The 23,250-nt window shown below is 47.1% G+C and overlaps 1 protein-coding gene across 1 annotated transcript in view; it reads right to left on the bottom strand.

The window, feature by feature from the left end:
- CTBP1 (C-terminal binding protein 1) overlaps positions 1–23,250 on the bottom strand; it is an 857,630-nt gene that overhangs the window by 86,697 nt on the left and 747,683 nt on the right. The gene's annotated exons all lie outside the window — the stretch shown is intronic.

The following is a 23,250-nucleotide window of genomic DNA, read 5'->3' as shown; positions in this document are numbered from 1 at the left end:
CCAACCACATCAAGTGCCCTTCCTCCCATCCTAGAACGTTTGAATCTAGGAATCAACAGTAGTCTGGCACTGGAGGAGTGAAGCTGCCTCTTGGGCTGGTACCAGGTAAATTTTCCCTGTGGTGGGACTGGACTCAGCTCGTGCACCGCTTTGAACACCAGACAGAGTGATTTAAAATTGACCCATCCCCTGATAGGCAGCCAGTGTAAATCTCTCAAGGCCAAGGTAGTAGAGGAACGATGCTACCTATTTAGAACCAGTTTTGCTGCTGCAGATTGGACCCTCTGCAACCCCTGAAAGATGTACTGGGATGCTCCCAGATACAGGGAGTTGCAATAGTCCAGCCTGTTTATCACTGTGCTTCTCACTACCAGAGAGCGAGACTCTTTTGGCAATAGTGGAAGTATCTGGCGTAGCATGCGCATTAAGGAGAAGCACACACAGCCTGTGACTTCATCTGAAGATTGTCATCAATCAGAACCCCCAAATTGCCCACCTTGCTGACCGGACTCAGCGGTTCCTCCTCCGGGGTAAGCCTAAACTCCACTGGTAGATGTTTAGACATCCTAACAGAGGAGCAATACACCACCTCCGTCTTCCCACCATTAAACTGTAAGGAATTTCTTCTGAGCCGGCCAGCCAGCCGTCCGACGCATACACTGCTGGCACATGTCCAAGGAGACTGCATGTTCTCCTTCAAAGGAGAACGCGAGCTGTGTATCGTCGGCATAATTGACCAGGTCGACTCCAAATGATTTAATGATGGGGAACAAGGGCTGCAGATAGACATTGAAGAGAACAGGGCTGATCGGAGAGCCCTGCGGCACCCCATGAACTACCGGGGATTTGCTGGAGGAAAACCGTGCCAAGGTTACCAGCTGTTGTCTCCCCGCTAGATAGGACTGTAGCCATTGCAGTGCCCGTCCCTTCGCCCCTATCTTCTCCAATCTCTCCACTAAGATTGAATGGCTCGCTGTGTCGAACGCGGCCGACATATCGAGAAGCACTAAAACAGTGACATTCCCATTGTCGGCTCGCATAAGTAGGTTGTCCATCATGGTGGCCAGAGCCGTCTCAGGCCCATGACCTGGGCGGAACCCGAATTGATCTCTGTCAAGCAGATGATTATCCTCTAAAAAGCACTATAGAGTCCTGCTAACTGCCTTTTCGAGGATTTTAACCGGATATGGCAGAAGAGAGATGGGTCTAAAGCTTGCAGGGATTGTCGGGTCCAGTGAGGGCTTTTTAATCAGTGAGGTCACCACCGCCTGCTTCCAACCCTCCGGAACAGTTCCCTCCTATAAGAACTGATTACAGATCTGCCGCAGCCAGGGGAGAGTTTCTCGGCCAAAAGTCTTCCAGATTTTATGGGGAAGGGGGTCCAAGGGGGAGCCTGAGGATACACTATGCGCCAGACTGTTAAAAGCGGCATCAGTCAGGGTCTGAAAATTATCCAGAGTCGCTGACTGTCGTAAGTCTACATCCATCATCTGATCAGAATGATCTTGATCATCGATATTATTAGGATGGAGAGCACCAACAATTTTGGCAATCTTGTCTTGAAAATGAAAGGCAATCTCGTCACACAGTTTTTGCGATGCCGCCACTTCATTACTCAGACAAGTGGGGGAGGAGAGATCCTTGACGATCTTAAAAAGGGCTTTTGTCCCATTAGGCGCTTATATAATAGATTTTGCATAGAAGTCTGCCTTAGACTTGAGGATGAGCTCATTGTATTTCAACTGTGCTAATCTCAGATCTTTCTTATCGTCCTCAAGGTATCTCTTTCCCCACTTCCTCTCTGCCTTCTTGCAGCGCATGCGCAGCTGTTTCAATTCTCCGTTGTACCAGGGGGCCATAGTTTTGTTCCTATTTTTTAGCTTCTTTACCGGGACTACCTGATCCAGGATGTCAGTTATATAGTTATAGTAGATTTTATATTTTTCCTCTACTGTCGCAGTGGGTACAAATTGATTAGCATTTGGGAGGGTCACCTGGGTTCTAGTTTTACCTAATTTTGCCCATTCCCTGCATCTCCCATAGGTCGCTACGTAACTGGTATTCTCCTGTGGACAAGGTAACATGATATTAAAATGAATTAGATAATGATCAGTCCAGTTCTGTGATATTATATGTAACACTGTAGTTGTAGATTGATTAGCAAACAGCAAGTCAAGAATATGTCCCCCTGATGGGTGGGATGTTCCACCAATTGTGATAGGTTGAGATTTGCGCATGTATGCCTCAAATCTCTCAAATGGCTACTTGAACTCCCAGCCTCCCTCAAATTAAAGTCTCCCAATATGTGCCAAAGTTAGGTTAGTGATAGTGTCTAAGAAGTCTCCCAATATGTGCCAAAGTTAGGTTAGTGATAGTGTCTAAGAAGGTTTGATATTGCGCAGTACATCCTGGGGGTCTATAGCATACCAATCCTGAAAGTAAGCTGCCTCTGGGTGCCTGCAGCGAGAAGCCCATAAGTTCTATCCCCACAACCTTATCGTCAGGGATGCAAAATTCAGCTCCTCCTTGAAAATCACTCCCACTCCTCCTACCCGTTGCTCTTGGTTTGTGAAGGATTTTATATCCATTGGGACAGGCCATGCCTATTTCCACCACAGACGCCACACTATTCCACAGTGCGTCCAGCTTCAGATCTTCAATCAGACCCGATGCCTCCGCATAATGTTTAACTAGTGACCGGCTATTACTCAATCTACAGATAAGGGACTTTTCCACCGTCCCCTTAATAGCCAGCGGGTAGATATCTTTACATTCTATCTTAACAATATTCATCAGCTGTTCCCTGGAGTAGGTTATGCGCATCATCCCGAAATTCTATTTTCCAGTGAAACTGGTACAATATCATTCTTGTGCATCAACATTAAAACATACACCTGCAAAGCCCTCCTCTTTTCAGTATTTCAAGGTATGGAAGTCAACAAAAAACCTTAAATCCAGAGGAGTTGACAACATCTATTTCATATCCTTAAAATATTGTCTGAAGGACCCCACTAGTCATTGATTGCATTCCTAATCTCTTCCTGAAATAGGACAGTAGTGTACCCATTTTCATTACAGAGCTCTGCTGATCGGCATAGTCAGGACCAGTGTCTCTGATTCCCATTAGAGTCCCAAGCCTCAGTGTTTCTGCTACCTAGGTAGGAAACTTGATTTATTTGATGATGGCTCGAACTTCCTTTGTCTTAAACAATCATATGGCTTCCTATCTCTCACATAATATTTTGAATGATGCCTGAAGGGCTGTACATGTATCTTATTTTTTAATGATTTATGAATGAATGTTATCAACACTTCTCTCAACAGTCTATTGCCTGTACATGGCATTCTAAATAGACAGGATTTGTGTGCTGAATCCACCTTCTCCTAGCTGCCACCATTCCTCCAGCAGCCAGTAAGGAAACTTTCAGATTACTGAAAGTAATATCTGATCAATACTTTGCTTGCATCTCCATGGCAGCTAACAACTGAGAAACATCCTCACCATTTTGAACTGCTGACAAGGAATGAACATCTTTAACTAATGACTGAGAAACATGAACAAGATAATCGCCTGATTTCCAAAATTTTGATCCACTGTTGTAGATAAAAGGCAAACTGGTCTTGGTTCTTAAACAAAACCATGTCCCTAAAGTGACAATTAAGTGGCCCCTTTGCACTGCAACGACTTTAACAGGACAGTCGACATTCATTCACTGTTCAACCTCTGCACAACACCACCACTGCGTAAACGACAAAAAAGAGTGACCCAGATAGGCGAACCAAGCCAAACAGGAATTTCAGGAGATTGTACTTCCCTTTACATAGTAAACAGGTATGGGTCTTGTTGGATAGAATAGAAGAATGGAAAGAAAACCACTTGGGAATGGTGCTCATTTGTGAGGCAGAGCCACTGTACTACAGCATTAAATAAACCTGTGGTGAGGAATGCTAGATGAGGAGGAAAGGTTTACATATGCGTTCGTAAAGAATGTTACTTCACCATTGCATGAAGTGCAAACAATGAAATTGTCCTGAAAGTGGATACATTCTATGTACTTGCATTGGAAGATTGCAACAAAGGAAATTATGCTTGACTGGCAGTCTTCTTAAACAATCGCAGTGAGGTGTACCCACCCACCACCTCGGGTAAAGAAACCACTATGCTGAAGGAATTTGTCATAATTGTTTCGATGTTAGTGTAAATGCAATGTTGAATTCATTTGTTACCTTACATGATTGTGGTTGGACTTGGCCTATTCTACAGGGTCATCCCCAGACTTTTTGCCTTTATCCTCCTGGTTTTTTTTAATAGTTTTTGTTGGCTTTTAGGATTCTACACATTTTACTACTGCTAACCAGTGTTAAAGTGCTTGAGCTCTCCCTTAAAGCATGGTAGAATTGGCTTACACCCAATAGGCATATTTAGTTTAATTGTAAGTCCCTAGTAAAAAGATAACACATGTACCCAGGGCCTGTAAATTAAATTCTGTTAGTGGGCCTTCGGCGTTGATTGTGTCCCTTTCATGAGTAAGCTTTGAAAGATGTCCCAGGCCTGCCATTGCAGGCTGTTTTGCATATTTTAAACTGCCATTTCAACTTTGAAAAATAAACCTTTTACCAGGTCCAATCCTTCCTTTTTAATCTGTGTAGCTCACTCCAAGGGTAGGCTCTGGACAGCCTAGAGGGCAGGGCGCAGTTTATTTAAAAAGTGGGAAGTGTACTTTTTAGTTTTACATTTCCTGGTAGTGAAAAACTCTTAAATTGTTTTTTCACTACTGCAAGGCCTACCTCTCCCATAGGATAATACAGGAGCCAAATTATTACATTTTATAAGCTGCAATTTCCAATTTGGAACAGGTACCCAGTTCATGTTTGGTGTCCTGGGAATTTTAATGAAAAATCCTAACGTATGGTGAAGACCAATTTTCAATTACAATTTTTTTTAAAAATGGCACTGTTAGAAAGTCGCTAAACAAACACAAGATAGATGGAATGCTGAATAAATCATGCATTCCTCCACAGTCAAGAGATTTGGGTTAAATCCATTGTTCTTTTGCTCACCATGCCACCCCAGTTTATACTCAGCAATAACTCTGAACCCAGGACCCCAGAGTGACTCCAAGGGCTAGTTGGCTGGCCTCCTGATCAGAAGCCTCAGGGACATAACAGGTTTCCAAAACCTTGTACCAAGCACCTGGACTCTGCCATCAGTGAGTACTGCCCTCTCAAGTGGTGCCACCCCAGCCGTGGACCCTTGAAAGTGGACCTGAAGGTGCTTCTGTCAGCCCAGCTGTAGTCTCCATCAGAACCCACACAATGAGATGCAAGGCTCCACCATGCTACGCCGCACAGGTCCCTGGAACCGACGCAAAGCGAAACAAAGCCCCACAAAGGCTTGGCCTAATACGGTGAGACCAGATAACCACAGTTGGCAAATTGTGCTTTTTTACTCTATTTTCACCTAAATCTTTAAAATTGCATATTTCTGGATCTGCTGATTGGATTTTTGTTGTTTTGGTGTTGTTTTATTTATTAAAAATACCTTTCTTCTTCTAATTTGGTGTGGGATCCTTTTTTGTGTGGTGTTATCACTTTACTACTGTTTAGAGTGTTGCACAAATGTTACACATTGTCTCGAAGTTAAGCCTGACTGCTCTGTGCCAAGCTACCACAGGGCTGAGCACAGGTTAATTTAGGGTTAATTAATTTAGGGTTGGCTTCTGCCTCACCCTGACAAGGACTGTGTTTGCTGCTTGACCAGGGCTCACACCCTAGCCAACCAACAATCCAATTTCTTACCATCAGCATTGCACCTGATTCCTTATTCTGTTTCCTAATTGCTGCATTCTTAGGTTTGACAAGTGACCAAAAACTGGACACACTTCATATATATAGGTCTGGATTTACTAAGGGTTGCAAGGGTGATCACGTGGCTCTGTGCAGTTTGCATTGCACCCCAAGGCCTTTTTAGTGGTATGTAAAACGAGACAATGCATTGTACCGTATAGCACATTAGCAAACACCGCTCTAGATGTTAAACTATGGCAGTCAACCAGTGCACTAAGTAGCCGAAAAAACTATAATCACAATGTACATGTTATAATTTGAAGGAACAGGATTTGCCTTTCTGTAAAACTACCTATTTGTCATCAAAAGTCTTTATTTCGGTTTTACAGTACCATAAAAGAAACAAGCACATAGATCTTGCATGGCAAAAATCAGAATAAAAGGTACTGTAGATTAAAAATACTTCCTATACAGGCTCTTAATAGTTTAAAAAGAGATAAGAATTAGGGTAAAAAGCTTATAAAAAAGATACAGTATGTAGATAGTGCAAATATAAGCATATTACAATATTTAAAAGATGTGTCCTAACATCAAAATTAAAACAGCAAGCAATCCAAATATTCACAATCTAAAGTGCTGGTGCGAAATACACGCCCATCTGTTCAGATCATTTGGATTTCAATTCCTTTACTTCCTTCAAATCAATAAGGTCGATTGGGCCCTCCTTCTAATGGACCATAATTTACCCAAAAAGTTTGCTGCTGCACAAGGAAAAAGTTGTCTTGCATCTGACTTCAGAATACGTGGGGCTTCTTTATGACTATGTTTCCCTAAGTGCCTACATACCGGGATAAGCCAGTTCCTTCTGGGTCTGGCGTAGGCAGGGCAAGTAAAACATACATGGCCTATTGTTTCTTTAGGGCAAGGGCAAGAAGGAGAACCCTTGGACTGTGACGTATTTGTCCTCCAGGTATTATTGAAGGCAATTAATAGGAAGACAACCGTGTCTAAATTGAGTGTATAATTTCCTATCTTCAGACACTTTTATTAAGTCAATGAAGCTTTGTAGCCGACTGCTAGATTTAATATCAAAGAACAGATCAGTTAAACAGCCATGTCGTGTATTCATAAAATTCTCCTGTTCTACCCAAGCCCAAAACTGTTGTTTTAGTATACCCTAGAGTATGTGGGAGGGCAACCTTCTAGCTCCTTAGGCACACCTATGTCCGCCCGGATGGTATTTATGTAGTTAATCCACCCAATTTTATGGTTTGTGTCCAGGGCAGAAACTTTATTAAAAGCAGCTGCATAGGACATCAGTTCTGGAGTTGTAACTAATCTGTGCCAATAAAGCAAGGAACGTAGGCTCAACAGGTCATTGATAAACTTCACACCCATATTTAGTTTCAAGGGGAGGAGGGGGGTGCTCTGTGGGAGTGATAACAGGCTTCTAAGAAACTTATTTTCTATTATCGAGAGGATGTTAACGTTTTTAGAGCCCCACAGTTCGGCTCCATAGAGTACACTGCTTACTACCTTACAGCTATACAGCTTCAGTGCAGGGGCGACCGGCCTAGTTTACAAGAGACAATGTTCCCGTCGCAGGCCCCAGTTAACTGGGAAAATTTCAGGGATATCCTCTCTAGATGTTTCTTCTATACCATTCCCTCAGATAACTTGATTCCCAGATTATCAAAGGAGCTCACTCGTTCGAGCGGAACATTATCAAAAACCAAGTTACCTTTAACCCCTTCCACGTTCATGACGAGCTGGGCTCGTCATGGCGTAGCCTCCTCGCACGCTGATGACGAGCCCAGCTCGTCATGTAAAGAGCGTTTTCGCAAATCTCAGCGTGCGAGCAGAATAACGCTAGCGCGCATGGTGTTAAAGGATTTGTGAGGATTTAGCATCATCAACTTAGTTTTAGTTGTGTTGATGACCAAACCCCTCTCGTCACAAAAGTTTTTAAAGCAATTTAAAAGTTTTTGTAAGCCCATGGGGTTTTTTGATACTAAGGCCCAGATGTAGGTAAATCTGATTTACCGACTCTAGAATACCGAATTTTACTGATTCAGTATTCTAGATTCGGTAAATCAGATGTAGGTAAAAATTCAGTAATTTTTACCGAATCAGTATGATTCGGTAATTACCGAATCAGTATTTACCGATTTGGTAATTGTCATTGATTCCTTTGGGCCTAAAGGCCCAAAGGAATCAATGTCAATTACCGAATCGGTAAATACCGAATTCGGTAAAATGACCAATTTTGCAAGGGTGACAGGGTGTCACTTTGACACCCTGTTGCACCCCCGGATTTTGCCTTGTGTGCCATGTGACACACATACATGCCCTTAGGGCATGTCTGTGTGCCACATGGCACAGGTGTACATGCACAGATGTGCATGTACACTGGAATTCGTTATTTACCATGTAATAGTATTACATGGTAAATAACAAATCGGTAATGGCCTGTGGCACTGTTTTCAGTGCCACCTACATCTGTATTTACCGATTCGGTAAATTTACTGTTTCGGTATTTTACAGAATCAGTAAATTTACCGAATCGGTAAATATACCGATTGTGTAAATTAAGCCTACCTACATGTCAGATCCCAAATACCGGTCGGTAACGGCCGAAATCGGCCGTTACCGACAGGTAATTGGCGACCTACATCGGGTCCTAAAAAAGTATTGTCTGCAAACAACAAAGTAGCTACTTTATGATTAGCCAGCGATTGAGCATCAGCCGGGGTAGAGCACAAAAGATCAGCCACCTGATTTACGTATAGGGAGAATAGGGCGGGGCCAGGACGCACCCTTGGCGCACCCCACTCCCGATTTTGAATGGCTCAGTGTTTTGGCCCTGGTTTCCCCACCTTACACAGGCAAATTTATCCTCGTGTAACCTAATGAGTGGCTCTAGAAGTTCCAGAGGCATACCCATGTCCAGAAGCACCTGCCAAAGCAGGTTCCTGGGAACTAGGTCGAAAGCTGTTTTCAAGTGAATAAAGGCAAGATATAAACTGCCTTTGCCCAATACAACTACCTTCCTATACAGCAAGACCAGACGAAACGCTGGTCGATCGTGCCGGTCTTCTGCCGAAAGCCCGCCTGGAATGGAGAAAGGATGTCGTTCTCCTCAATCCAGGTCTGGATTTTAACAAGGAGAGAGCGGCAGAATACCTTCTGGGCACAATCTATCAGGCTATCAGGATGGTAGTTGGCGGGTTTCGACCTGTCCCCTTTCTTGAAAATGGATACTACTTCTGCCCCCTTCCAGGTGTCCACAATGCTTCCCCCGCTTGACATGTCATTGGCCAGTCTCATCAAACAGGTTGCCCAGTGTTCCCTATCAGCACGAAAAAGGTTTCTAGGGATGCCATCGGGGCCGGGGGCTTTTGCTGGAATAATGGCATAAAGTGACCACAATATCTCCTCCTTGGTGAATGTAAGTGTACAAGCAGGGAAACCCATATCATGGAGCATCTGGGAACTGTCAATGTGTGGACCGTTAGAGTATAACTCACTAAAGTGTTTATGTCACTCAGCAGCTGGAATGTTATTTGCCAAGGGTGGTGAACGTTCAAAGTTTTGTTTAGATACCAAAGACCAAAACTTCCGGCTATCAGGATGCCCAATGGCCTCTCCTAAATCCTCCCATCTCCTCTCATCCCATTCTTTTTTTGCTATACACTGTGCCTGTTTGTAGTCTTTCCTAGCCTTTCGAATACTAGTAGGCTCTTGATTTTTAATGGCAGCAGTCAAACTCCCTCTCAGGGTCCTGCACTCTTTGTTGAACCATGACTTTCTTCCCAAGGGTCTTACCTGGCATGATCTCGTTTTCTTATTTGGAGCATGGCAAAAACAAGCCAGATGAACAAAGAATTAAATGTGGAGGGTGCTACAACTACTCCGGTTAGATGTATCTATGGTCACTGGTGCTAGGATCGCTAGGTGCTTTGTAAGGGCATCCTTAATCAGTTTGATCTTTAATTCGTCAGCCAATACCACAGGCCATTTGAGACGATGCTTATAGCTTGTGGGTATTAAAGATTTTGTGCTTAGGGGGATCGACGGCTCTCTCCCAATACCATCCCAGGGATTTTGGATAGACGGGATGAGAGGGTTATGATCGCTGTCACATAATGGAATTATGGCTATATCCTGTATCCACGACCAGAGTGTGAGTTCCTCTAATAAGTAGTCAATCCTACTTGACCCATTTGGCCCCACAAAGGTCATTCCTCCTCCTCTATCTGAAATTGTTCTTCCATTAGCAGCCCTTAACCTATATTCTAAGGTTAGTGCATTGAGCTGAAGTGCAGCTGGAGACCATTTTTTTATCGGGGTGAGTTCCAGTGGGGGTACCCTCCAGAATTTGTCCTCCTCATTCACATCATTATCCTCTGCCCAGTCGGGGGGGTTAAAAAGTTACATTGAAATCCCGCCAACTATAAGTGGGTAACTATCGACCCTAGCTTCCAATAAATTATCCAGGGACTGAAGTGTTGGAGAGCTACCACCTCTGGTACTCCTAGCATATACATTATATATGTCAATCGTCTTGCCCTTACCATTGATTATCCTGATCCCAAGGATATCTGGGCTGTTCATGGCCAGCACTTTGACGTCACAATTCCCCGTCAAGTTTACAAATATGAGCAGCCCTCCTGAGGGCCGGCCATGTTTAGATGGAATAGCTGGTCTGTGAAAGGTCATAAACCCTGGTATAAACGTGGAGGACAGGCTCCAGGTTTCTTGGAGTAAGCAGATCTCAGTCTGTGCAATGAGTTCTAGCCAGTGCGGATGGTCGAGCATCCTTCATACACCTGCCGTATTCCATGACGTGATTCCTAACATTTGCCCACTACCTGGTGGAGTGGAAACTAAGGGAAGTGTAAAAGCATTCAATTTGGAAAATGCTTGGCAATCAAATGCTGGATCTGGGTAGCTGGCCCGGGTATGATCGTTCATCACTGGAGGCAAGTCAATGGCTAAAGCCGACAGTGAAAGACATGGCATACGCTCTTGCTCTCTATATGTCACGACATGGAGCTGCTAATAAGTTTGCATTGAGGAACCTTATTTGGAGCCAGAGTTAGTCAATCAACCTGGGATTTAGAACATAGTGTCATTCTCTTCCGTTACGATGAAGGCAACCGCTCCTGGTGAAACATATTTGTTGCACGGTTTGCTAAATCTGTACAATAAGAACACCAGGAAAAGATGTAAATGGATGTTATAATAGTTTCACAAAAATATTGACATGTACAAGATTATAAAAAAACGCGTTCACCAGGCAATACTCTCATAGCTCATCTAATTCCTGAGAGTAAATATCTTCTGAAACTGATAGGATGTATGCTATGTTGTAAGTACTTTTCACTTTGTGCAGCTACTAGAACAGAACTAAAGGAATGTGCAGCATAATATTAGGCCCCATGATCATGTATAATATCCCTGCGCTTGTGCGACGTTCTATGTGTGATCATGGTATGCTGTGTCTTGTTATGCTCTACTATGCTACTAGGCAACCTGCCGCAACTATTGCTTCGAATCAAATGTTATCGATATCGACGATGACTGCCATTATGTTGCAGATGTATCATGTACAGCATATGACCAGTGCTTAATTTGTATTAAAAAAAATAAGTGCCAGGGTTCTTGTCAGGAGGCCACTGCAGCTTGACCACACATTGCCCCTACCAGTGCTGCCAATGACAGACCCAACACAACTACTAACCATCACACTCCTACCAGTGTAAAAATGCGGACTATTACAGGTCCCCAAAGCTATAAGAATGGCTTGGGCAGCAGGTAATAGTCATTTTTAATGTATATTGAATTTAAAATGAACTGTTGTTGTCAACTCCAAATTAGCCAGACAGACTGTCACAAGTGCTGTTGATGGCAATTAAGTGCAGGTGCCGAGCACCAGAAACCACCGGCTTTAATTAAGCACTGAGCACATCACTCTACTCATCGACATGCAATACATAATTTAAAACGCACAACATATTGTCTAGCTACAGCTAGAAACACTCACTAAGTAATGCAGCACTATACAGATTGCACTGGTTATTTATTCTGTGTATCGGTTTCAGTAATAAAAATCTTCCATATGGAACTGAGATAAATCAAATTGAGAAACTACTACAAATGTCAAATAAGTATAAGAAAATGCAGAGGTCACGCATGGTCTCCTAACGTGACTTCCAAAAAGGGATGTCACAACCAGCTGTCAGGGAGCCACGGGTGAACCCCTACTACAGCTGGAATGTAAGTGTTGCTCTCGGTGGCTTCGGCTCTCATCACAGCTCGTGCAATGGACACGTATCTGAGCAGCACTTACCAGGAGTATTGATGCGGCGCTGCTCATAAACGCTGCTCTCAGCTGAGAGGGCGCTGCGCCTCTTCATGTTTGAAACCTCGATGACCTACAGGGTAAACTTCTTCGAAAGACTGTCGAGGGTAAAGTCCAGCTTTTACACAACGTCTCCTTTCATTCTGCTAATTTTGAAACCATTGTCATCACGTTGGTCAAGTGATATGGTTACTCCACGCTTGAATTGCAGGATTTACAATCAATCAATCAATCACGGCATTTGTAAAGCGCGCTACTCACCCGGGAGCGTCTCAAGGCGCTGGGGGAGAGGGGTATGTTACTGCTCAAACAGCCAGGTCTTGAGCTGCTTCCTGAAGGAGAGATGGTCTTGCGTTCGCTGAAGGTGGGTGGGGAGGGAGTTCCAAGTCTTGGCTGCCAGGTAGGAGAAGGATCTTCCTCCGGCGGTGGCTCTGCGGATGCGTGGAACGGTGGCGAGGGTGTGGCTGGTCGATCGTAGCTGGCGAGTGGGTGTGTAGAAGGTCATGCGGTCGTTGAGGTACTTGGGGCTCAGGTCGTGGAGAGCCTTGTGTGCGTGGGTGAGGAGTCTGAACGTGATTCTCTTGCTGACGGGGAGCCAGTGCAGGTCTCTCAGGTGTCCGGTGATGTGGTTGTGTCGGGGATGTCCAGGATGAGTCGTGCGGAGGCGTTCTGGATGCGTTGGAGTCTTTTTTGAAGTTTGGCTGTGGTTCGGGCATAGAGGGTGTTCCCGTAGTCCAGTCGGCCGGTGACAAGTGCTTGGGTGACGGTCTTCCTGGTTTCAGTGGGGATCCATCTGAAGATCTTGCGGAGCATGCGCACGGTGTTGAAGCACGAAGATGAGACGGCATTGACTTGTCTGGTCAACGACAGGGAGGAGTCCCGGATGAAGCCCAGGTTGCGTGCTTGGTCCGTTGGTTTGGGAGCGGTGCCCAGGGCCGGGGGCCACCAGGAGTCGTCCCAGGCGGAGGGTGATGATCTCAGGATGAGGACTTCCGTCTTGTCTGAGTTCAGTTTAGGGCGGCTGTTCCTCATCCAGTCGGCGACGTCTTTCATCCCTTCGTATAGGTTGGCTCTGGCGGTGGTGGGGTCGTTGGTGAGGGAGAGGATCAGCTGGGTGTCGTCGGCGTAGGAGATGATGTTGAGGTTGTGTAGGCGTGCGATGGCTGGGAGGGGGCTCAAGTAGACGTTGAAGAGGGTTGGACTGAGTGAAGATCCTTGTGGTACGCCGCAGATGACTTTGGTGGCCTCGGATCTGAACGGGGGGGAGGCGGACTCTCTGGGTTCTTCCGGCGAGGAACGAGTTGATCCAATCCAGTGCTTTCTCTCGGATTCCGATGTTGCTGAGGCGCTTCACTAGGGTGCGATGGCAGACAGTGTCGAACGCCGCAGATTGGTCCAGGAGGATGAGGGCTGCTGTTTCCCCATTGTCGATCAGGGTTCTGATGTCGTCGGTGGCTGCGATTAGGGCGGTCTCGGTGCTGTGCCGAAACACGGACTGCGAGGGGTCGAGGGATCCGTTCGCCTCGAGGAAGGCGGCAAGCTGTCTGTTGATGGTCTTCTCGATTACTTTGGCCGGAAAAGGAAGGAGCGAGATGGGACGGTAGTTCTTGAGGTCGTGGGGTCCGCCGTTGGTTTCTTCAGGAGGGCGGTCAGCTCGGCGTGCTTCCAGCTCTCCGGGAAGGTGGCGGTGTGGAAGGAGGAGTTGATGATGTCCCGGAGATGGGGTGCGATGATGGCGTCGGCTTTGTTGAAGACGTGGTGTGGGCAGGGGTCGGTTGGAGATCCGTAGTGGATGGAGTTCATTGTGCGGGTGGTGTCTTCGGTGCTGATCGGGGTCCAGTTGCAGAGGGTGGTGGTGGCGGGCGTTGGTTCGGTGGTAGGGTGCAATGCCTGTGCGTCGAAGCTGTTGTGTATGTCAGCGATCTTGCGGTGGAAGAACGAGGCGAGTGAGTTGCAGAGGTCTTGCGAGGGAGTGATTTCGTTGTTTCCGGCGCTGGGGTTGGAGAACTCTTTGACGATGCTGAAGAGTTCCTTGCTGTCATGGGCGTTGTTGTCCAGTCGTTCTTTGAGTGCCGACTTCTTGGTGGCACAGATCAGCTGATGGTGTTTGCGGGTGGCGTGCTTGAGGGCGGTCCTGTTGTCTGTGGTCTGGTCGAGCCGCCAGGCTTTCTCGAGGGTGTGGCTGTTCATCTTGGATTCCTTGAGTTCGTCAGTGAACCAGGGGGTTTTCTTGCTGCCGGGTCTGCTGGGAGGGTTCTTTAGTGGTGCGAGGTCATCGGCGCAGGCGGTCAGCCACTTGGTGAGGTTGCTGGCTGCTTTGTTGGGGTCCGTTGTGCTGGTGGGAGTGTTCTGGCTGAGGGAGGAGGTGAGCTGCTCGGCGGTGATCTTGCTCCAGCTCCGGCGGGGAGCCTGTTGCGGGTGGTGGTGGGTCGTAGTTCTTCTGAAGCTGAAGTGGACGCAGCTGTGGTCGGTCCAGTGGAGTCCGGTGGCGTGGCTGAAGGAGATGTGCTTGCTGGATGAGAAGACGGGGTCAAGCGTGTGGCCGGCGTAGTGGGTGGGGGTGTTCACCAGTTGCTTGAGTCCGAGGTTGGCGAGGTTGTCCAGCAGGGCGGTGGTGTTTCTGTCGTTGTTGTTCTCCAGGTGGAAGTTGAGGTCCCCTAGGAGGATGTAGTCGGCGGAGGGAAGGGCGTGTGGGCTGATGAAGTCTGCAATGTCTTCGCTGAATTGTATGTGTGGTCCCGGGGGTATGTAGATGAGGGTGCCTCTGAGGGTGGTCTTGGGGTCAGTGTGTATCTGGAAGTGCAGGTGTTCCGCGGCGGTGAAGGTTTCGTCGGAGTTAGTCGAGATGCGGATGGTGTTCTTGTGTACGATGGCAATGCCTCCTCCCGTCTGGTTGACGCGGTCCTTCCGGGTGATCTTGTATCCGTCTGGGATGGCTATGGCGATGTTGGGCGCTGAGGAGGCGTTCATCCAGGTTTCGGTGAGGAAGGCGACGTCAGGTGCTGTCACGTCGAGCAGGTCCCAGAGTTCCACGGCGTGCCTGTGGACGGAGCGGGTGTTGAGCAGGATGCACTTCAGGTGGTTGCTGCTGGTGCTCGACTTGGCGGTGCAGGTCCGGTAGCAGGTGAATCGGCAGGCTTGGCAGGCGAAGGGTCCGTGGGTGCGTCTCGGGGTGGCTTGGTAGCAGGCAGGGTTCCAGCTGGCATTGAGTGCGTTGAGAGTGGCGGCGTAGTAGGTCCGTCAGGTAGTCTTGCATTGGCGGGGGCCAGGGGTCCTGGCGCTGGGCACGATCCAGGCGCGGACGGGTGCAGACGGGCTTGCCTTTGGCACGCCTTTGGCGCACAATCAGCGCGCCCGCTGCACGTGACCGCTGAGCGTACGTGTGCGCTCCGCCATATGTGGTGCGGTGGGAGGGAGGAGCAGCTGGGAGGCGGGAGCGGGGTGGCGTGCGGATCGTGGTGCAGAGGAGGGGGGCGGGCCGCAGGGGGGGCAGCGGCAGGGAGCGGGGAGGGAATGCTGGCGGGAAGCGGACACGAGAGGGCAAGGAGCGAAGCTCCCAGAGCAGGGGCAGAGGGAAGCGAAAAACCGGCACAACAATCACAGGGCACAACAGAATCACCAGGAGCACAGAGTACAGAGCAGGGGCACAAGGGAGCGAATAACGGCACAATCAACACAGATCAGGGCACAGGGCAGAGAAGACACAGATCAGGGCACAGGGCACAGGGCTGAGAAGACAAACCTATGCCACAGGGGCAGCGGCGATCGAGCTGGGCAGGCAGGGAGACCGGGCGCACTCAGGGGGAGCCGCGCGGCGGGGAGGAGCGACCTTCACAGACCAGGGTCAGGTCAGGTCACGCTCACCGTCGCGCGGGCTAGCCCTAAATAGCCGGTGGGAGGGAGGAGCAGCTGGGAGGCGGGAGCGGGGTGGCGCTGGGATCGTGGTGCAGAGGAGGGGGGCGGGGCCGCAGGGGAGCAACGGCAGGGAGCGGGGAGGGGGTGCTGGCGGGAAGCGGACATGAGAGGGCAAGGAGCGAAGCTCTTAGAGCAGGGGCAGAGGGAAGCGAAAAAACGGCACAACAATCACAGAGCACAACAGAATCACCAGGAGCACAGAGTACAGAGCAGGGGCACAAGGGAGCGAATAACGGCACAATCAACACAGATCAGGGCATAGGGCAGAGAAGACACAGATCAGGGCACAGGGCACAGGGCTGAGAAGACAAACCTATGCCACAGGGGCAGCGGCGATCGAGCGGGGCAGGCAGGGAGACCGGGCGCACTCAGGGGGAGCCGCGTGGCGGGTGGAGCGACCTTCACAGACCAGGGTCAGGTCAGAGCTTTGCCAGCAGTAACCAGACAGAGCTTTGCCAGCAGTAACTACGGTGGCTCAACAAAGCAAGCTGTCCTGTGCAGCCTGCAGGTCATAAGCCTGAAGCCAGGCTGCAGTCCCAGGAATCAGTGTGCACTCAGTCCTTCCATGAGTGAGCGGTAGAGACATTAAGAACCATTTAACTGGACTATAGTAGCCCCTTTAACTTACGTCACTACCAAACTCCAAAACTGGGATTGAAAGTATTATATAAAAGATAAGCTGTCCCTTGGAGTGTAAGATATTTTGTTGTTCGTTTATTTTACCTTTAGCACGTCTAGGTAGGTACCTGCACAACGTTCAACAAGCATTTGGAATGCAATAGGTCTCGCATTTGCAAAACTTAAAGCTATTGCTTTCTTAAACATAAAATCAGGCGATGTGCCCAAATATAAAGGGAAGCGACAGTGTTGTAAATATAAAATTGGGCGCCATGCTAAAACACAAAGCGTGGCGCCTGTGCACAGTAATTAAAAAATAATTATGAAAGCGGGCACTGTGCTAAAATATGAAGCGGGGAATTCGTCCATATTAAAGTTATGTACATGGTGGACCGTGAAGTGGGTGATTAAAAACCCATGAAACCAGACGCCATGCTAGATGCCATGGTGATAGAATGTCACTAGCACAAAACAAAAGTTGTAGTCCCTAAACAAAATACATAAACACTTACACCATAACAAAATTGTAGTTGACCGGTCCTCTTTGCGATACAACGGAAATGATGTATCAGGAGCGCCAACCAATAAGGAGCCAGGAAAGAAGAGCAATGTTGGAGTTAACCAATGGTAAGAAGCTGGTGGGACTACATTCTGTATACTGCTTACACCAGGTCTTTCAGACAGTGTATCCGCGCTGCCTAGGCTCAAACTAAAAATAAACAATATTATGGTACTAAGAGGTGATCAGCCTGCCACTGCTTTTAACCATGAAGTGACTTAGCACTCACTTGCTTACTCTCTGCACACCACAGCTATGCTCATCTACACTTTCTTCTCCCTCTGCTATGTGCAGCAGGACACTCTCTGTTACATGCCTCGCAATTTGCAAAACTCAAACGCATTTGTGGTTAAAGAAAAACTTATATGCAGGATCCAAATCCAAAGGATCTTGGAAATAAACTAGAGTCCTGCTAAACTGATGTGAAAATGTGAGAACAATGAATAGTGTATATGTTGACCTTTTTATTAAAGTATATACAGATTAATCCTTAAATATTTTCAGAAATTATTAACGTATATTTCAGCATTGATGGATATATCATAGGTCGCCACTGAGTACTTATAGTTAGGATTGTGTTTCCATAGGAATTTTTTGGGGGGGGTTTCTTATAACTTTGGTGCTGTTTGATGAATCGCCACAAAACTTACCAAAAAATGTCCTTGCACCTCAGCTCCATCCTGGAAAATCTCGGGGTGTTACATCAAGGGGGTGCAAGAAAAAAGAGAGGTGGAAGGTTCCACAATGCTTTTCCCCATTCATTTTTCCATAGGAATATTACATACAGTTACAGCCCAAATGCCTGAACGGATTTACACCAACTTTGGCAGAAAGCTAGATCTAGGTCCAAAAAGAGTGTTTTTCTGCTTTAGTGAAAATCTGTTCAGTACAATTTGAGCAATTAAGGCTAAAAACAATTGTAAAATTCACGCAGCAGATGGTATGTGGAGTTGAAACTGATTGGCTGCCACCACATCAACAAGGATGTGGCAGCAACCATTGAAGGACTGGGTTCTGTAGGACCCAGCGGTGCCAGGGCACAACACCTGAAACCTTCGTGGGTAACCTGCTCCGGCGTACGAATCACAGAGACACGGGACACTTCCTTCGACGTCAAAGATTCAAGGTTTATTTACTGCAGGGAACACAGAAGTCACGACAAGCAACACACGTGCAACTTGGGGAGACTGCTTCAAATTGGTTCTGTGGATCGCTCCTTTTATACAGTTTTTACCCATAAGACAACATGATACACAAAGGTTTACAACCCGGTTCCCACCATCATCCCCCAGAGGGGTCGCTTTGGTCACTTTGAAACACATAAGGTCCGGATCATAATTGCGGAAACATTTGGCGGTTCCCAACTGTAAAAACCCATCTTCCCAACATTAGTGCATTCCAATCGGTAGTAAACAGATCGAAATAGGAACAAAGACAGGTGCAGAGGAAGACGGAGACAGTGGGGAGATCGGAAAGGGTGTAAAAGGGGAGGTATCGGGAAACACGAGATACAAGCATCAAAGGGACGTGCCTAATGAGATGCACGGCTGAGGCAATAAGTCCGTGCGGCAAGATGAGCCTTGAGCGGCGCCATCTGCCTTACAGTAACATCCCCCTCGTCATAAAGACACTTACAAAGGACATGTGTCTTCCGCAAATATCTTGGGAGTCCCAGGGTCGCGAAGCGGACATCGTCCGTTCGCTGGCTACTTGAGGGCAAGAGACAAAATGGATGCCGTATCTAAGATGGAACCCGTGGGTACAGATGCCAAAAACCCACGTAACAAACGAACGGTTTAAGTTAGCACAGCGAAACTGCGCACACCTACTAAACTCGTCATTTGCGGTTCATAGATACCAGACTCGACCATATTCGGGCGAGTCGAAAGCACCACTTACGATTGTCACGGAACCTCAGACGCTCCTTTTGCCCTCATGTAGGCAAGCACTAGTCGGAATCATATTCGATATTCATCAAACCATCGAGATGTTGCTGTAGCATAGCTCTGTCCAATCGAGTCCCCTTGGTAACAGGTGGTTGTCTTATACACGTTGTAGCACAGAGGCCACATAAGGCAGGACCACACTGCACACAAAGGCAACACGTGAACAGGAACACCACAACAACCCCGATGATCATCAGAATTTTCCAACCTCAAGTCGACATCAGGCCCCATAACCATCCAAGTAACGTCCAATCCCCTACATCCACATGTATGGATTCGGAGATCTTATGTAACCTCGAGATGGCTTGATAGACAGTCGGAGCATTATCTGGAATGAAAATGCAGCAACTCGAATGGATCACCTTACATACCCCACCTCGATCTGCTAAGATGACATCTAAAACCATACGGTTTTGTAACGTCATGAGTCTCTCCGCCTGAAGTTCTGTGGTGATATTACCAAGGGCACTGGCAGTAATATTAGCTGTCGATTCCACCACTCGAGTCAACTGTCTCAGGTTCCTACTATTAACCATAGGTCCCCAAAACGGGAGGAAACCCTTGAAAAAGTCTCCTGCCTCTTGACCGGCAGTGTCCTCTTCGCTAATTACGCCTCTCACAACTCTAGTCTTGTGATAATCGGCATCTACAGTGAACGTCGGAGGCAACAGATTTGCAATGAAACATGAGCCCATGAAGTCAGCGGGCAACCATGCATATGCACGATCATAGCAGATAAAGTATGTACCCTTGGCAGCCAGAAACACAGGGGACGAGGTCATCGGCAGAATGTAATTTTCAGTGCAAGCACTTGCTCCAAGTCGGGCTTGTGATCTTCGACCACGACCCATGAGACAAAAATTACCAGTGTGGGGTACGACCCATATCGGAGGCGAGCTTTTAAGCTGCTTCTCGCTAGTGAACACACTATATTCACCTCTACTTAGGACCCTATAGGCTTGTATCTCTTCTTCAGGAATAAGCGAAGGATCATAGATATCACTATCTAAATCCTCTATTGCTATCGACAAAGGTTTTTGATACGAGGTAGGACCAGAGTAGGGGGAACGTGGTTCTCGAATGGGGTGGAAACCCAGTGCGCTTCGAAACATTGTTTGAAATGCTCGAGCTGACCCTTGGGAACTATACGGTAACACCAGATATGGAATTCCCTTATCCGTAGTATGCGGCATCAACCCACACACCCAACAATTAGTAGTGTTAACCACTAACTGATGCTGATGAAGGAGCTGAATAAAGGAATTGTTGCGGAATTCTACACGTCTACCCTGCTCGTGTTCCGGTAACATATGAAAGGAATGAGGAGAAACAGTAGAGGTAAGATTAGGGTCAGAAGTAGGAGTAGGTATAGCAGAAGGTAAGAAGTAAGACATCGTGTAATACACCCCACCCGCCAAAAGTGCAGAAGCAGTCAAAAACAATACAAACAGTTGGAATATAAAACGTTTGGTACGACTGAGTTGCTGCAGCTTGAATCGATGAACATGAGCTCCCTCCAAATCATTCAGCTTCGAGAATGCCATTCCCTACGACCGTCCGCAACGCTTCTTGACGCACTTCGTTCTGTGTAGCAATAGTCAATCCCTAGGAGTTCCCAGGAACCGACGGCCTTTAACCTAGTGTCAAGACCTACTATCCAGAAGGAAGTACGCGCGCGGCCCTACGGCCTTCAATGCACAATACGTATATATGCAAAAACAAAGTCTCTCAGCTGTAAAAACAAAAGGTATATGGAATGAAGCTCAATATATATACATACAAAAATAATTACAATAATACAAATGTTCAGAACTGATCACGGAAAACGGGATAATGCAATCGTCAATTCAGCAAAGCAAAATATTTTATTTGTCCATAGTGCGAGATCGCAAAAAGTATCGAGTTTTCCCAGAACGTGTCTGCTCGTCGAACAAAGGATCCGTTGAGGAGACAGCGTCCTGTTGATCAGTTGAGTGTTCTGGTCTTGAGTTTTTCAATGACAATTGTTCAACAGTGTCTTTCTGCTGCGCTGAGGATTCTCCAACAGGCTGTGCGTCGCTAAAAGGCACAAACGCCGGCAATGTTTCTGTTTCCGATGATGCAAAGCCTCTCCTCACCCACGGGTCTGCCGGCAAAGGAATAGGGACTCTCTTGGTGTGCGTAGCATGCACCCAATTCTTACGTCCCTCGAGACGAACGGCAGTCCTCGTGGCCAGGAGCACTTGGTAGGGTCCGGTGAACCTCGGGTCCAGGTTATTTTTGCGTGAAAAGTTCCTTGTCACCACCCAGTCTCCGGGCTGGAGCTGGTGGCCTGGACCCTCCGTCTGCGTCGGCAATGCGTCGTAAACCTGTTGGTGAATTAACCTCAGTTTAGCAGTCAAGTCATGTAGATAATCAATCAACATTGGGTACTCAAGATCAGAAAACATTCCTGGCCTAGGAACCCCCCACACATTCGCAGGACGGCCGAACACTATTTCATAGGGACTAAGCCCTACTCGGGAGTGTACAGTCGCCCTAGTTGACAGTAATGCTAAAGGTAAAGCGTCAGGCCACGAAAGACCAGTCGTAGCCTGAATCTTTGCTAGTTTTAGTTTAAGGGTGCCGTTGTACCCTTCAACCAAACCAGCTGACTGGGGATGATTGGCGCTATGGAATTTCTGATTAATTCCAAGGCCTGTACACACACTCTTCATCACACTACCCACAAACTCACTTCCGTTATCTGACCACACGACTCTAGGCATTCCATACCGAGGAAAATATTCCTTCAGTAGGATTTTCGCAGTAGACAAAGCAGTATTGTCTTTGAGAGGATAGGCCTCGATCCATCGGGAGAATGCGCAAACCACAACTAAAACGTATTTCAGGTTATTGCATCGCTCCATATGGATGAAGTCCAATTGAATCACCTCAAAGGGGTACGAAGGGGGAGCAAAACTGCCAGGAGGAGTTGGAGTTCCTTTGCCAGGATTGTACATCATACACACCATACAATTCTTCACCAAACGTTCAGCACATTTCGTAATGCCATCATTCTTCCACACAGGCGACAACAATTTACAAATGCCTTTCACGCTGATATGTGCTAACCCATGTGCCATTGTCACAACGGCCAGCACATACGCATCGGGCAACAACCATCTTTTCTGATCCGACAAATCAATCCAACAACCATTCGCATCCAACTTTCCCGTACTTTCTTTCCACTTCGCTTTTTCAGTCTCAGTGGCCTCATTCTGAATTGCTTTCACACTCTCGATAGTGTCCTCACACATACTTGATTCTGTAGGCCACCTAACCGAACTCGTCACATACATTCGAGTGCTAAGGTTCCGGGCAGTCTCCTTAGCAATCTCGTCTGCAAACGCATTACCACGACCAACATCATCCGTCACCTTACGATGCGCACTACATTTAACAATCGCTACTTGCTTAGGCAACGTCAATGCATCCAAAAGATCATTCACCAACTGGCCATGCTGAATCTTCGTACCATGCGACGTCAAGAAACCTCTCTCTCTCCACAATCGTCCAAAACTGTGAGCGACTCCAAACGCATATTGGCTATCAGTAAACACATTCACACGTTTCCCTTTCGCTAACACACATGCTCTAGTAAGAGCAATCAATTCTGCGGCTTGGGCAGAATTCTGATTCAACCTTGCAGTCTCAACAACAGTATTCAATGTTACAACAGCATAAGCAGTAGTCACATCGCCATTCGGCAACTTAAAACATGACCCATCCACATACAAAGTGCCATCCGGGTCTTCCAATGGGGTGTTTTTAAGGTCCACTCGACCTTTCGTTTCCTCCTCAGTCCTCAAGTAGCAATCATGTTCTGCTACTTCATCTGACTCTGTGCTAATTGGTAACAAAGTTGCCGGGTTCAGAACATTACAACGTTTTATCTGAATGTGGCTTGCCAGCAGTGTCAACTCGTACCCAGACAATCTCGCACTCGTCAAGTGCTGAGTTTTCGTACGATTCAAAAGAGTATCGACTGCATGCGGAACCATCACCGTTAACATATTATCCATGACCAATCCTGCTGATTG

Source organism: Lissotriton vulgaris, chromosome 3_2, assembly GCF_964263255.1.
Source record: "Lissotriton vulgaris chromosome 3_2, aLisVul1.2, whole genome shotgun sequence".
Lineage (NCBI taxonomy): Eukaryota > Metazoa > Chordata > Amphibia > Caudata > Salamandridae > Lissotriton > Lissotriton vulgaris.
Note: the sequence above shows the minus strand (reverse complement) of the source record. Positions and strands in the feature narration are given on the sequence as shown.